Raw genomic sequence first — 17,091 nt, 5'->3', positions numbered from 1 at the left:
TCGAGGCTGTCTTGTTTCATAAAGGTCGATCGGACACTCCTGTACGGTGTCTACTAAAGATCGGATAATGTTTCAGAGAAAGCAGTTTTACATCGATTCGTATATATGAAAACTTTCAGGGAACGGCCCGGAAATGTATTGCAAACACTCGATCGATCTGTACGTGCACAAATAGAAGTATTCAAGGTCATATCTTCTAAATGCTAATTCTGTTGGCGTCTGCAGCCCTACTCGTTTATTCATATAGGAAACATAAGCTGTGTCTGAGTTCGCCCTTTATATCTCCTATATCGTGCACTATTTTGGGTGTCCGAATTCTGAGCGAACAACTCATTCCCTACATTTGTTCACTACTTTTTACCCACAATGCATTCTGATTTTGATCTGACGTCAACTCGTTCACTCACTAATAGTATTTCCCATGATACAGCGCGAATAACCGTCTGAATAGAATCAGCTGGCGGAGAGTGACTGTTAATGCCATGAATGCGCGTTTATACTTTGTTCTTCTTGACACTTATTTTCTACTTTCTGAGAATAAAGTAATTAAATTAATGTTATAGACAGTGGAGCTTTATTTGAAATATATCAAATAATTGGATAAAGCGTAATAAATGTAATAAGAAAACGTGACAAATAAGGTTAAAATTAACTTCACCATTTTATTAAACTATCCATAAAGCCACACGGGCGTATTAAGCGTTATGACCAATGTTTGCGACAGTATACTGTCAGACACAGGTTATATTACGTCAGTGTCCGAAATGGTTCACTCAGGCTGCGTATAAATATCCCCACTTGCAGTCTTTTCACTTGACCACTTACTACTTTAATGACGTCTTTAGTGTTTTTGGCCCAAGTGTTCTAGTGTGTGTGAAGATCCCAATGGTGTTAAAAATAATGAAATCAAGAAAATTAAAAATGTATGTAGCATTTCTGACCCGTTGGACACACTTAGCAAGTGCAAACACGTAACGTTAATTAATGTGGTAGCATAACTTTTCGCAAATAAAACGTGCAACCTACGTTTTGCTACGAACTCATATGTAATATCTAATTAATTATATAGTCAAGTCATTTATTTGTATAGTGCTTTATTTGTATTGTATCAAAGCAGCTGTACCCAAAAAAGCAAAAGCAAAAGAACATATTTTAGCCAACCATAGAATAAATAAAGATATAACATTAAAAAGTAGTTGTATAGTTGTTGTACTAATACAGTAATGGTTTCCGCAACTTCTCGCAAACGTGATGCATGATGGGATATGCTTAGCCCTGAAGACTGCATGGAAGTGCGGTACTTCCTGTCGCGTGCACGTCAAGTGGCCAAGACCGCAAGTGGGGGTATTTGGACGCAGCCTCACTCACTTCTTCCCCATATAGTGAACTATTTAGCATTCGCTATATAGGGAATCGTGAATGAGTGAACGAGCGAGTGAATTCAGAAGCAGCTCCAGTCGTTTTTTTATTTCATGGGGACTTTAATGGAAGCTCTGACGTAACAGTAGGCATCAACTGACTAGCATTAAAAGCTACAATAACATCCACATGACCTGTTCTTGTCAATGGCGACTTCCATCGAAGCGTAAAACAAAGCTATTTTAATTTTATTTTATGCAAATGATCAGCGACTTTTGAGAACGACTGCCAAATGAGAGGGAAGTGAGTAGAGCTCATGTCATCTGTCAGCTAACATAAGGTAGTTCTTATATAAGTTATTACCGGAATGCATCTGATGTACCATTAGCTACTCCTTTACCTGACACTTCTAGATAATTGAACCATTGAGAAACAGACTTACACTGATTCCTGTGCATATCCGGCATTTCATTTACAAATAACCAAACCTTAAAACCTGAAGTGATAGTTCACCCTAAAATACAAATTCTGTCATTTATTCTCCCTCTTGTCGTGACTTTTTTCCGCAGAACACAAAAGATGGTATTTTGAGAAAACTTTGAAAGCACCGACTGTTCACTTCTATTGTGTGCACAAAGCAAATGCAAGTGAATGGGGGCCGGTTAAGTCTTCAAAATATCATCTTTTGTGTTCTGCGGAAGAAAGAAAGTCACAAAACAGCGAGTAAATGATGGCAGAATTTTGATCACTTTAACAATAATTTTTGCTGCCTTTCAGGCAGTAGTGTTTCCTATTTTCAGGAAGTGTAAAATTAATATAGTTTCATTCAGTTCAACAAATTGGGGAAAAAAAGCATTTGATATGCCATCGGAAATATTCGTACTGTTTTCATGAATAGAAATGTCAGGCTTTGACCACTTCGGGGCCAGACAGCTTGAGTTTTGTGAAAGAGCAGCCCTCATTTGACCTGCTCAACGTCCTTCATCTGAGCAGAAAAAACAGCTTGAGGATCTCTTTCAGAACAATATTCTGATGCTTTCGGAGACTGGAAAGAGAAGTGATATTTCTCATTACACAACTGTCATGACCGCGATGGGTGTGACAAGGACAGAGGACCCAGGTGCGGACAGCGGGTAAGGTTAACAGAAGACTTTAATATTCATACAAAACAAACACCCACGAGGGGGTAACAGAACAAAACAGAGGGAAACAATAACAAGACAGGACTTTTACTAACTACACTGAAACAAGACTAAAACTAACTATTTACATGAACATCACGACTAGACTAGACGAGACCGGAGAGAGCGTATGGCAAGCCAAATAAACAATAACTGCCTCTCTCCACATTAAACATGAGGTTCTGTCATGATCCTGCCACTATACCAAGAGAAACATGCAATGATGCGGCAGAATCATGACAACAACAGTTAAGAGTCGAGTTGTTTACAATAGTTACCGTAAACTGCCCCATGTTCTATGGTGCGTTTTAGAAGGCAGGTCCTGAAATGCATTGCAACAAGTGTTTATTTTGGAGGAATCGTCATTTTTTTCCATTCCCACTGTATTTACACGCTTTCCGTTGGGAGGTTGCATAACAGCAACACCATATATAAAAAATCACTCCAATTTATAAAAACCTTGCTAATGTTTTTTTTTGCATTCGTATGAATGTAATGCTTCATGGTTGTATTGCTCTCCACAGCCAAACAAGTAAAGATGCTGCTTCCTGCAGAACCCAAGCTCATAGAGCCCTCCATGACACGAGTTCCATTCTTCCAACGGATGTCTATGCGAGTGTCGCAACTCTGTTTTTCAACAGCTCTGGTTTGTGCTGGTCTTCTAATACATTAACTCCTGAAGCTTTACTTTCAATATGTATACTTATGGTTGTATTGTGTTAGTACTTGTATAGTACTAGACTAGTAATTTAGTCCTTTACCCATCAATATAAATGTAAGGGTTTTCTATCATTGTAAATGAGATATAAGGCAAAAAAGGCATACTTTTAGGGGTCACTTTGGTTACTGTGGATTATTTAAGCATATCAGATTTATGATTCTAATCGTGTCTCTTTTAGATGTCACCATGTTGAATTTCCGCATTGATTCTGCTCAATACGAACTCAAGATATCCCGTGATGGTCAAAAAGTCGAAGGATACGACTGGTACGTCCCATTCCGTAGTGGTAATCCAGAGCCCTTCACTTATTGGAAGCAGGTTCTGTGTGTCGAGGAGGTCAAAAGGCTTTTTGTTTAGCATTTTGCACTCTTAAAGAACCCATTTCCGGCCAGGAGATGGCGGCATTCACACATTAAAGCCTCAGTTTTCAAAAGTGGTTTGTACAAAATACAGTATGGCCCAAACGTGTTTAAGGATGAACGTCATAAAGGTATTCGGATGAAAAAGGCCCTAAACTTCTCTGTGGTGTGGAATTCTCATTCAATTTGATGGTGTTTATCTGCTGTGACTGAATATGTAAAGTGACGTCCCCTGTCTGATGTTTTAAGTCAACATTGAACTTTAATGAACCTGTTGAAAAGAACAGCGTATGCTGGGTTAAGTATGTGTTTGTGTGCTGAAACAACCCCCAGTACAAGCTGTGCGCTTAAGAAACACACCTTTACCTTTTCGGAGGATTTTGGTGTCAGCCATGTGTTTATTAATTTCTGTTTTCATAAAAAAATAGATTTTTTCTGTGTAAAGACTTTAAAAGTGTGGAGCGGGTGCTTTCTGATGAAATGTGGAAAAAATGTGTGAATATTTTCATTTTTAATATTATCATTTTGTAAGTGCGCATGTTTTACTTATTTTACCATTGAGACCACATTGCTGGGAATTAAACATGGTAGTTGTGGCAGAAACAAGCATTTAATAGCAACGTGACACTGCCGAGACAGATAGATCTTCTATTATTAGGTCTACTGTCTGCGACTGTCCGATTTCTCTTAGCAAAGCAGCAGTGTCTAAAGCAATATGACTTAAAGTAATAACTTTGCTAGTAATTTGCAATTTTGTTTCCAACCCAAAATGTTGTTAGAGAGGCCCAAGCTTTGATTGATAGTAATTCAAGGCTTCAGAACAAAAACTAGATCATTAAAGAATATTGCTACTCGAAATTCATTATCCTGCTAGTAACACTCCCCGTGGGAACAAATTAGGACGTGATGATGATGATGGAGAAAGTGTATTTTTAGTCCCTCTTTTTGGCAAACATAGCCTCTTGACAAGGCAGTTTGTGAAAGGTCGGGAACGTGGCAAAGTTTTGACAGTCCAGATTCATCACGATCCAACAGAGAGGAAAGGAGATGATCAAGGAGAGGAGAAAAGGGGTCGTGGGATACGGTAAAGAGGAAAGGACATGACGTAGAGGGTTTGGAGGGTCTCGGGAGGCCAGTTACAGCTGCCCAGATTGATGCCTGGCTGTTGAGTGATGTGGCAGTCGTCTGTGTGGTGGAGGTGACCCTGCCTTTGAATTAGAAGCCCATACCACAGTCATTTGACACCGTATGAGCGGCCCATATTTTATGGGCAAATGTTAAAAGTGTCAAAAACAGCACAGGGACATGACCGTAAGCCGTCGCTCTCTCAAAACTGACTTCCGGCCCTGGGCTGGACAGCATATCCATCTGAAGTCCACAGCAGTGCTGAATCGAAACATTTGATAAAAATGAAATGCTGGGTGAAAGATGGAAATATCTGCAGTGAATAAAAATCATGTTTGAAAATCCTTAATATTTAAAATCATTGTTATACAATACTTATAAGTAACATTGATACACGAACCTATATAGAAATGTTATTGTGTTACTGTAACTTATTGTACTTGTACTCTGAATAAATAGTTAGTTAGTTAGTTAAAGTGTGCTTGCCTAACTAAATAGCGGGTAATTAAAAGTACTTAGGTTTAGTGTTACTGAAAGTTTAGGGTTAGTACCTAGGAAGGACCTTGTAGATACTGTAGACAGTAAGTACACTGTAAACTTTGCTGTAGATTTACAGCAGGTTTGCTAGTAACTGACTGTAGATTTAATAACTGCGCAATCCTACTTTTCTTTTAGAACTGTTTTTAATTTGAGTTTAACTTCAATCAAAATGAGTTAAACTTCAATAAAAATAATTTTAACTCAAAATGAGTTAAACTTCAATAAAAATAATTTTAACAAAAAATGAGTTAAACTTCAATAAAAATAATTTTAACTCAAAATTGAATTCAAAAATCCCTTATGAAGCTCAATATACAAAGGACCGTGACGTCGCCCGGTATGGCGCAACCGGGGCACCACCCTGGAGCCTCATATGCGAGTGCCTGGTGGCCGGGCCTTTTTCCACGGGGTCCGGCCGGGCTCAGCCCGAAGGAGCGACGTGGGGCCGCTTTCCCGTGGGCTCACCACGTGCGGGAAGGACCATAGGGGGTCAGTGCATAGTGGATCTTGCCAGCCTGACAAGCGGGTCTGTATACGGCGCCACCATGGCAGCAGGATCAGATGGCTGCTTGTCGGAACTGGATTACTTATCCCTGTTGCAAGTCTTGTCTATGGTGTATTGTGCACATGTTTTTCTCCTCACCTTCCCCATGTTTGTGGATTTGGAGAAGGCATTCGACAGTGTCGAAATGAGCTTCCTCCACAGGGTGGCTGGGCGATCCCTTAGAGAAAGGGTGAGAAGCTCGGTCACCCGGGAGGAGCTCGGAGTAGAAGCCGCTGCTCCTCCACATCGAGAGGGGTCAGCTGAGGTGGCTTGGGCATCTGTTCCGGATGCCTACTGGACGCCTTCCCCGGAAGGTGTTCCGGGCCCATCCGACCTGGAGGAGACCCCGGGGAAGACCTAGGACACGCTGGTGGGACTATGTCTCCCGGTTGGTCTGGGAACGCCTCGCTGTCCCCCCGGAAGAGCTGGAGGAAGTGTCTAGGGTGAGGGATGTCTGGGCATCTCTACTTAGACTGCTGCCCCCGCGACCCGGCCCCGGATAAGCGGAAGAAAATGGATGGATGGATGGATGGAGTTCAACTTTAATCAAAATAATTTTAACTAAAAATAAGTTAAACTTCAATCAAAATAATTTTAACTAAACATGAGTTAAACTTCAATCAAAATTAGTTTTACTCAAAATTTAACTCAAAATATTTGTCTTGTTTTCTAGTAAAACTATTTAAAACTTCCTAATTAAATTACTATACATTTACATAACAAGAAAAGTGACCCGAGATATTTAGTCTTGTTTTATGAAAAAAAGGTACATTTATGTTTAAAACAAATTTTACAGAAAGTTACTGGGAAACCTACTCCACAATTACAGCAATGTCTTACAGTGCACGTACAGCATAGTATATATCGTAGGTAACAGGACTGTAAAATAAAATTCTACCGCATTGTCATAGCAGTGCAAATTTTTTTTTCTTTGTAAACCATGTTCTTTGATAAATACAGATATGATGTTACTTTATATAGAAGCTGCATTAGTTCAGTCCTCTTTCTTTGTGACGACGTGTTATGACATTTCATTGAGACAAACCCAGTAAATCTGCACACTGATTGGTTTGTCATCTCACTGTCACCTCACGTTTTGTGTTGAAGGTTACTTGTGAATAAATGAATCGTATTGTGACACGAGCTCATCCTCTCCATTTTCTGAATTAATTCCGCTGATGATTTCGCTCTGGGAATAAATCCTATTGCTTTCGCATTCTCGACGGTGGATTTAAGGCGACGCTGTCTGCATTGGCAATTGCTAATGAGCTAGCATACTGTTTACCCGTCATGCACAACGCACTGCTGCACACGGGGTGACGGCTGCCTGTTTTTAATGATCTTATGTGTCGTACACATCTGAGTCGAGGGACTTCTGGGCTCTTATGAAATGTGTTTAAGTTGAAAAGGAAACACGATGCGCAGCTGTTAGTGAAGTTGTGCTTAATGCTGCGCTTTATGAGCTGCTAACTTTCTGGCAAGCGCAGTAATGCTTCTGCAAGCATACTTTGTTCAAGTAATGGAACTCATGTCCATAGTATTTATACTGTTTGATCAAGGTCACTTTGATAAACTCTGCATTATTATCTGCATCGACACAACCAGTGGCGGCTGGTGAAAAATATTCTCGGTGGGGCTGTGCCATACTTTTTTGTTTCCGTAACCATCGCAATAAAATTTAACACAAACTGCAGGACAGCAGTGCTCAGTGAAATAGTCAGTAATTATTTAATGCCAATATTAAAAAGTTGAGGCATTCGTACACAAAAACATAAACATCATGATGCACAAACACAAGCCTTTTATTTGCATTTAAACTGAACTTGTAAACAATTGACTATTTCTACATATAAGTAACATCTTTTGGAAAGGCTGTTGGTGCCATTGGTAGTAAATAGGCAACACAATATGCATGCTGTCAGAACAGAGTGGAAAGTGGACAATAACATTAAATTATTATAAAGTTTATAGGAATTCTTACACTGTATAAAGGATGTATAATATAGAAATGGATATCAAGTGGCTGAACTCAAACCTTTGACTGGAAGAATAGCATAAAGTATTTTATGATCAAACTAAATGTAACTAATTGTTAATGTGCTCCAGAACTGCAACAATTGATTGATACAAAACATATATACAGTAATATTAGCAAACACACTATTAACATTTTTTAGAGTACCATATATAACTGAATGATTTTTATGCTAAGGTCAACTATATACAAAGAAACGTGTGTGTGTGTGTGTGAAGCTACGGGAGAAGCCGCGCATATACTGCTTCCCTTTTTCGCTAGCCTGCTGTTTGATTGAGAGGTCAGGTTGATCTGGGCCCAGCTCTTTCACCCGAACTTTCTCCGACAAAGTTCTCCTCTCAAACGGATCTTGGAGGAGAGATTTCACCGAGTTAGGGTTGGGTCTTGGAGGAGTAACGTCCGCGCTCGCCATTGTCGTTTAGTAAAAATGGCGCCCCTAGAGCCCAGTCCTTATTTTATCAGGGCTTGGGGCGATAAAATGATCGCCCTTCTTGGATTCTATTTAAGAACGCTGATTGGCTAAATTTTATGTCATACATTCATATCTTAAATTAGCAATTGGCTTAACTGCTACATAGACCCGCCTCCTTGGGGCGCTTTCTCTATCGCCCCAGAGCTGATGAAGCGGTCAGACAGGCAGAGGAAATGTTGCAAATATGATTTTGTATCATATTTTACATGTATTACTGGGTGCATTCCATATTTAAAACACACAAATATTGACATACTGATGTTTTTCTCATTATTATTACTATTTTTGTTTTAATTGTTTTAATTTTTTTTTTTGTGGCTTAAGGGGGGCGGCGCCCTAGCGCCCTCTATTGGCCGGCCGCCACTGGACACAACCAGTGACACGGAGTTACGGTTTAAGTTGTTTTGTATATGATTTATGGATTCGAAAAGATTTCTTTTCACAAGTCTAGTTTAATGCCGACCCAATTAATTAAAGATAACTGGTACCAGTTGACTCACTCAGAACACCATTTAAACCAGCGACTGAGCAGGATCGAATCTATATAGATGCTAACATTGGCGCTAGTCGCTATAGTGCACCTTATGAGATGAGGAAGTAAGGTTTACACATTGCACATCTCGCACCAACTTCTACAAAAGCTCTGATGTCAGCGGGGTGCTGAGACTCAGAACGTCACCTGCTGTCACAGATGGGACCCCTGTTCAGCTCTTTGGGGCCTGTCAATGCCTTTAATTCCCTTTGTCACCCAAACTGAGAAGGTTTTATTATTTGTTTGTTGGATGGCGAGACATGTCAGAGCAAACTGGAGGAGTTTATAGATGAAATCGTTCTGGAGGCAGGGCCGTGTCACAGCTTGACAGAACAAGAGATGTACGACTTAAGTGAAGGGTCAGATGGCTGCTAGAGTTGGTTTTGTCTTGACAGATGCTACCCGGTGGCCTTTGAACCAAGATGAGAACCAAGACCACATGAGATCAAAAATGTGAAAAGTGAATTTGAAATATTTTATTAGCTCATTTTTTACCAAATGCTGTGAGCAAAAGCCGTTTACTTTCGGTTTTAAGGTAAGAAACGACATTCAAATGTCACGAAAAGGCAATTTGGTTAATCATTTGTAAATATATGTTATTGAAAGTCATATTTAAATGTAATGTGTCCAAAAACACTGTCGAAATGATTCTCTGCATTACCGTGCGTTATTCGTTTTTTGAGGTTGTTATCTGAGAATGAACACGCCTGCAAATGTCGCAGCAGGCCAATCAGAATCAAGCATTGCAACGAGCCGTGTAATAAGAAGATCTTAACAAACATCGGATGTGTAAAATCTTTTAATTCAAGCTAACTTTATTGCAGTCAGAAGGACTTTCTTTTGACCGTACCGTTCAAACTCCGAAAATCTAGAAGTCTTCAAATTGTAGCAACCTGTTAGCAAACATGACAAATTCCACTGTATCCAAACACACCCTGACTCCTAGAATTGTGTAAATTTACAACTTGCCAGTTTGCTAGTTTTATTATGCGATATGCAATATTTTACGAGACAGTTCAGGTTGTCTAGATTTCTCTTTCGCTCCTGGTCTATGGACTCACTTATGCTCAGAGATCTCTTAACCTCTGACTGATGATATGAAAATGTGGTGGTCAGAGCTTCTGACACTAGGACACTGTGATTGTACATTAGTTATATATATATATATATATATATATCATCGTAAGTAATCGTTCAAGGCTATTTATCAATGTACAGGAATCTAAGTCAATAATGAGGTGTTAAACTACTGACTTCTTTATGGATTCACTGACCCTTGTATTTGCAAAGACATTGAGTTGGGATTTTGGGTGTATAAAACGGCATCTTCATGCTTCTTCGTAGTGGATGAAGGCAGGAGTCAGAAAGCAAAAAAAGTATTTTTGTCGGGTCAGTATTTATAGTAGCAGACTCTTTCTGTCTGTCTGTCACATTGGCCAATGCTGCAAATTAGCCGATAAACATTCATATCTGTTATCACAAACACAGACATGGTTTTTATAACACACTGCTAATGTGTATTAATAAGGAATAAAATATATAAAATTGCTGTGATGTTATGTTTTATTATTTGTACCATTTTATGTTTCCATTATAGGAAACAAAGTCTTAATATCAGATGTTTTATTACATGGTTATTGTTGACATAAAACATGATAACAACATTATTTGTAATTTTTTTTAAAGAAATACAAAATGTTATGAGTCAAATAAATGTTTATTTTTACACATTGTTTATTTTGTTTGTTTGTTTGCTCAGTTATTTACAATTCAATTTACTTTTATTTATATAGTGCATTGTTCCAAAGCAGCTTTACAGGAGAAAAACTGAATAACACAAAAGAGATAAAACACAGCACAGTGCATTGTGTTTATAGAACAAGCTAATTTACTCTAGTAAATAATATCTAATAAATGCAGTCTCCCGGTGGAAGGCTCTTCCAGAGTTTTGATGCTACGTGTGAGAAAGCTTCGGCCCCCTTTGGTGGATTTAGTTATTCTAGGTGTTATCAAAAGTCCAGAGTCCGGAAAGTGTTGTAGTAATTACATTACCCTATGTAAAGAATGGACACGGTAATCTTTTTTCTATCACGCTTATTGTCAGTACCGATATATTCCCCATGTAGACATGTATAGAAAAATTCATTTTCAAGCCGACTGGTTATAAAAACGTAAAAAACTTAAAATGGCACACACCCCCGAACAAAGGTCATGGTGCAATGCATTTCTGCAGTATTAAAAATGGCCACAACATGGCACTCTTGTAGCATCAAAATTTTCATTTTGCTTTTCACTCAATAACACCTATAGTGAGGAAGGTGAGCTTTTAATGTCATGCCAAAGAAACATTGCTTATCGCTCCGCCGCCATACTAAGAGATCATCATTGTTCCCAGACACATCATTGGCCCGACATGGTCTTCCTGTCTACAGCAGGTCCTCATAATCTCCACCATACAATTACATGGCACATACTCCCATTGGATGGCTCTGTGCTGCCACAGATACAGAGGACCATGGGATCGGTCAAAGACCTTGTTTTCATGCGAGGAATTCCCACAGATACCACAGGCATTCACAGCTATTTAATGGCTGTTGTATTTCATTGAGCAAGTGAACCTGCGGCTCTTGTCTTTGGAAGAGAGAGGGATTTGGCCGAGCACTGTGTGGTCTCGGTCTCTCGCCCTGTGAAACTCATTTGTAATGCTGGTGAAAGCTTTTAAGTCTGCGCTAAGGTTGAAAACAGGGCCGCATCTCAGAGGGATGAATCACTTCGGATGTGTTGGGTCCTCTACTCTCACCACGGTAATGCTTTATGTGATGCTGAAGACCCCCTGCCTGATGAATGTGTGCTTCCTGCGGTGACAGGAAGCTGGAAAAGCACTTTAAGCCTCAGTATTTACATAATACTCTAGCAGGCCATCCTGGGAACAGTGGGTCCTAGGAGATAGTACATCAACTGTTTTCTCTCTGAACTCAGAGTTCTGGGGAACAAGCTGTGCTAGAACTGCGGTTAGTTTTATGCAAATTGATGGTCTACGAATTACAAAGACCGGAACAATTTGGTTGAATCACTTAAACGTTTGACCCCGCGAAGTCCTCCCAAAATGCGTTTGAATCGTTGTAATGTGACTTTTACGCACTCTCTTTTTTTACGTTTCACATTGTGACCTTTGAGCTGCATATTATGTTATGTTCCTGAAGCTCAGTTGCTAGAGGATTGCGTTGACAGCACAAAGGTCCTGGGTTTAATTCTCAGGAAACAAAACGTATACCGTAAATGCACTTTCAGTGGGTAAAAACGTCTGCCAAGTGCACAAAAGTAATTACAAAAAAAGTTACTTTTGTCCGGGTAAATGCGGTATCACACAGAGCTTTTTGGCTTAACTTTCCTTTTGAAGACAAACAAAAGTTTACTGGGTTATGTCAATAAACAGGATATGCACATGTGTATGTATAACCTGCATTTATTGCAGTAATTGTGCAGTGTTCATGCTTCATACTGTATATTTGCATCCTAAACATTCCACGTCAATTCGATGAATTTTGTTCATTTGTCACATACAGTTATACACATGATACAACGTGTAGTGAAATGTCAGATTTTGTTGTATTAGTTGCTTGTTCATTTTCTTATGGAATTGTGTTTTTTTCAATAAGCCTTTTTCGTGTTGAATTGTTGGCACGATTCAGTAAATGCAAAGCCAAAGCTAGGCTGTGGAGGATATGGCTTTGTATCACCGTAGTAATCTTAAAATATCACATTCGCAAGATTCATGCCAGAGCAATCTGGTCTTTAGGAAGATGCAATGGGCTGTATAAAGGTGACACAACAATACATTTTTAGATAGGTGTTCGTCAAGCAGACCACTCTATTGGACAGTATATAAAGTATGAACAAACTAAATCGTAGTCAACGTTGACAAATCCAATTTATGATTAAGACCCAATAGCTTCTGTCATTATTCTTCAACAGACACACTCACAACGCCAATGCGCTCAAGGAAAATCCAGTTTTCCGCTGCCAATAACAACATTGTGAAGGCATTCATGTGTGCTCATTGGGTAAATAGGATCATTCCGAAGTGACTTCAAGGCATCACAGACACAGAAAGCTTTAAGCACATGACTCCAATGGCAACGCTTACTTGAATGTATTTCCTCTCAAAACAACAGTCCTTTGAGCTGTTCTAAAAGCCCTTGAGCAGTATTATCAGATCATAACACTTCCCAAAGCTCTCTGGGCCATTTCCAAGTATAACATCACTTAGAGCAAGCTCTTTTATTAAGAAGGCTTAAGAAAACGCTATGTTAAGAGTCGGATTACAGGCTTATATTTGGTACTTTGCTCATTCTCACAAACACCCTTCCACACTCACAAACAGCATGCCAGAGGAACAACATCTCCCATCTAGTGAAGCAACGTTTATCCCCCTGGTACAGGTTTCCTGTGAGTTTACTGTGAGCGACGATGTTCCCTCACCACTTTTTCTCGCTTGGCTTTTTAGAAATTAATTTAGTGTGAGCGGTACAGTTGTTCCCAATGAAATGGCAGTGCCCACATGAGGGACATGAAGCGAGAGAGAGGGAAGAAAGTGTTGTAAGCATAAGTGAGGAGGAAGCACATACCTGTGTAGTCATCCATCTTAAGCTTCTTGTCCTGGAACTAACACCTGTTAAATTATGCCATAATAAGAGCACATTTAAAATAATAACACGTTCCTATAGCTCAACTGGTACTGAGTTGGGAGCGCAAAGGTTGCAGGTTTGTTTGCTAGGGAACCTACTGCTAACATTAAGTCACAGTAAGTCGCCTGGGATAAGAGCATATAGCAAATTCCAAAATGTAATATGATTTGTGTAAACATAATATTTTTACATTCGCCTTTTGTTCTCGGAGTTTGAGTTAAAGATGTGATTTTTAAATCAAGGATTAGTTCACCCAAAATGACCATTCTCTTATCACTCTCGTCCTCTTGTCAGTCCAAACTAGTTGGACTTCTTTGTGGAATATGCGTAGGTACATTATTAAAGTATTAAATCATTTCAGGACCCGTTGGAGTTTGGAATGGTTTGATGCTTTTGCTGGAAGACCGGCAAGTAGAGCAATGCAACAGTTCAATCTTAAATGGTCATCGTAGACTACACCAAGGTTTCTCGCTGTTTTGTTCAAGTTGGTTGTTGAGCCTAGTTGGACGGTGAGTTTGTGCCACACATTAAGTTCTGATATAAACATATAAATAACACTGTACAGTTCAAAAGTGTTAGAAAGAGAAGAACCAGCTAACACAACTGGTCATTGTAATTTACAGCAATGCATTCTAGGACATTCAGTTGAAGTTAGATATCATGGGATGTTCCCTGTCAAAAGATTAGAAGCTAGACAGAAACTTGGCGAGGAATAGGAACTTGAAACACATTGATACATTCATCTTAATGATGGATATGCTGTCTGCAGAAAAAAACCCAGTGAATCTTTAATGATGTTGGGCACAGTTGGAAAGATCTTGCTATCCAGATGATAATTCAGGAGGGAGTTGAATGCTCTTGGCTCTTAGTCATTAAGCAGCATAAGGGCAACTTTGACCAGTTTGACCTTATAATGTGCAACATTCTTCTTTAAAACACTCTATAATGGGGGTACGAAATGAGGGCTAAGACTTGTACAGCCAATGTAAGAGATTCTACTGAAATAGAAGAAAGCATTGGTACGGGAGACCCATTCAGAATCCAAGGACGCATTTGCAGCTAAACAAAATATATAGTACAGACAAATCGCAATGAGACCCCTCTAAAATCTCAATCGCATCTCCTAGACAGCAGTGGAGAGCAGATGGAAACTTCTGCTTATGTTTCCTAGGCCTCAATAATTTTAGAGAGCTCAGCAATGTCACAGAGCTCAGATTTACAGGGTCTGCAATACAAAATTATTACGAAACATTTGAAAGGGAACCCAAGTGTTTCTTATTAATTCATATAATTTATAGCTCTAAAAGTTGAAAATAAAAACACACAATACAAATTTACAAATATTTACATTTATTAGTTCTTCTTCCTTTTTGTTAACTTAACATCCAGTAAATGCTTAAATGTACCTGTGATCTAAATGAGTCTCACAAGAAATGTGTCAATTCATTTTAGTTTGGTAGTTGAAAACATGCTTATCGCTGCTTGTATCAACAACGATAAGCTTGTTTTCAATTACACGTTTAAAATCTCTGTATGAAAGTTATTTTTTATTAATTATTTTGGATATATTTTGAATTTAAGGTCCAGATACTAAAAAGAGCATCACATAGTAGAGGAAATGTAAATATTTCTTTAGCAGGAGGTTCACAATTGGGCAATTCTGTGAAAATGTCAACCGTACCAAAAATGTTAGTTTTTTACCAAAGGCTTTTACTAGTAGCCTACATACAGTATATTATAATGGCTCTATTCAAGTTTTTAAAGCATTTGTTTTGTCTTTAGTGCTGGATTTTTCATAGTCAGCCAAGCGCCATTTTCAGGATTGTCACATCCATTACGGTACATATTCCTCATAAATGGGGTATAAATAAAAATATATTGGCACAATATAAACTAATTTATATTTCCTAGGCATCCCTTCTCCATTTTTTGGGTATAATTGCTTCAGGTTTGTGCATTTTAATTCACAGAAAACTTACAAAGTTTGTTGTCTCCCAAAAACGTGTCCTTTTTTGTCACATCCGCAAAGCATGTTTATTTCTAGGGATGCACGGGCCCGATACTAGACTCGTGTACTCATACTCGTACTCATAAAAATGCACCGATACCATAGAACGATACCTCAATGGACATGACTGACAGAAATGTGTTCTGAAATTTGCTTTGAAAGTTTGTCACAAGCACATAAAATGATTTATTTTATCATGATGTGTTTATGGCGGAGTTGTTTTTAATTATGAAGCTATTCTATTTTTATTAGTCTCACTGTGTTGTGAAAAAGTAAAGGCATCGGTACTGTCGTCGGTTTCGGCGAGTACCAGAAAATAATATTGGGGCGAGTACTCGGCCTTTAAAAAATGGTATCGGTGCATCCCTATTTATTTCCCTTTTTAAAGTCGAGCATAGACTGATATTTTTCTGATGTTTAAACTCTTATCAACGAGGGTTTAGGGAAATATAAACAAATGGTTCAGTATATTGCTAACAAAAACATTCCCTGAGTGTTTTTGTGTCACATCCATAATGCAAAATGTCAGATACATAACGCTGGAATTGCCCAACTGCTATTTCAATTTTCACAATTGACTGTTAAATTGTTGGTCTCCGTGAAATCACAACTGTCCATTCTTATTTTCCTGGAGTTTAATTTACCTGCGCAGGTATTTTTTTATTCATACCCCCTCATATTCCTTTATCAAAAACCTTATCCTCACCCTCACTATATACATCACAATACATAACAAAATCACTTCTGTTTTATGCCAACTTTAAGAGTTCCTTTAGAAACTTTCTACGGTTATCCGTTAAAGCTTCGATAGAAGATTGTGACTGCACAGAGATCTGGGAAGCAAGAGTTAACGCGCTGTCAAAAGCACACTTATGAAGCCTCAAGTGACGTTATACTATATGGTCTCCATGCTGAATCCCTCTTGGTCCTCCTTGCTGAGCAGGTGTCATGACATCCATCTTCACTTCACCTGGTACACATCCCATCTGGCCTCTCCTCTAAGAAGGGTAAGGCATCGCAAAGAGAAAAGTTACAGCTATTTACGCTTTTGCTCAAAACCACAGTGCATTCAAGGTTTGCGTTCTCCCTGGGAATCAAACCCATTTAATGCTTCGCCAGTTGCTTACATGACTTCAACTACTTCTTGTAAAATAACTTTAGCTTCTATTTCACAGCATGTAAGAACAAGAATTGTTACAGGAATTGCAACTCACCTCTTTTAACTACAGACGTGGAAAAAATGACGTTTCCATGTAATGAGCATTTAGATTTGTTGCCGCCATTCCAGTCCAGTGTCTGTTGAATCGTAACAAAAGGACTGACACAAAGTCATCCAACTCCAACGTGAAAGCTTGATACGCCTCATGGAAAAACACATTTTGTCTGGACTTTTCCCAAATACATTGATGTACAAATATGACTGTTGCATTGCTTAAATGTAAACATGAACTTGTTTTCCCTGCAGTATTTGAGGTCAGAAAAATTACAGACCATCTTTTCTCTTATTTTGACCTGTTTCTACAGTTT

Source organism: Barbatula barbatula, assembly GCF_947034865.1.
Source record: "Barbatula barbatula genome assembly, chromosome: 4".
NCBI lineage: Eukaryota > Metazoa > Chordata > Actinopteri > Cypriniformes > Nemacheilidae > Barbatula > Barbatula barbatula.
The sequence above is the reverse complement of the archived record's forward strand: the minus strand, read 5'-3'. Positions refer to the sequence as shown.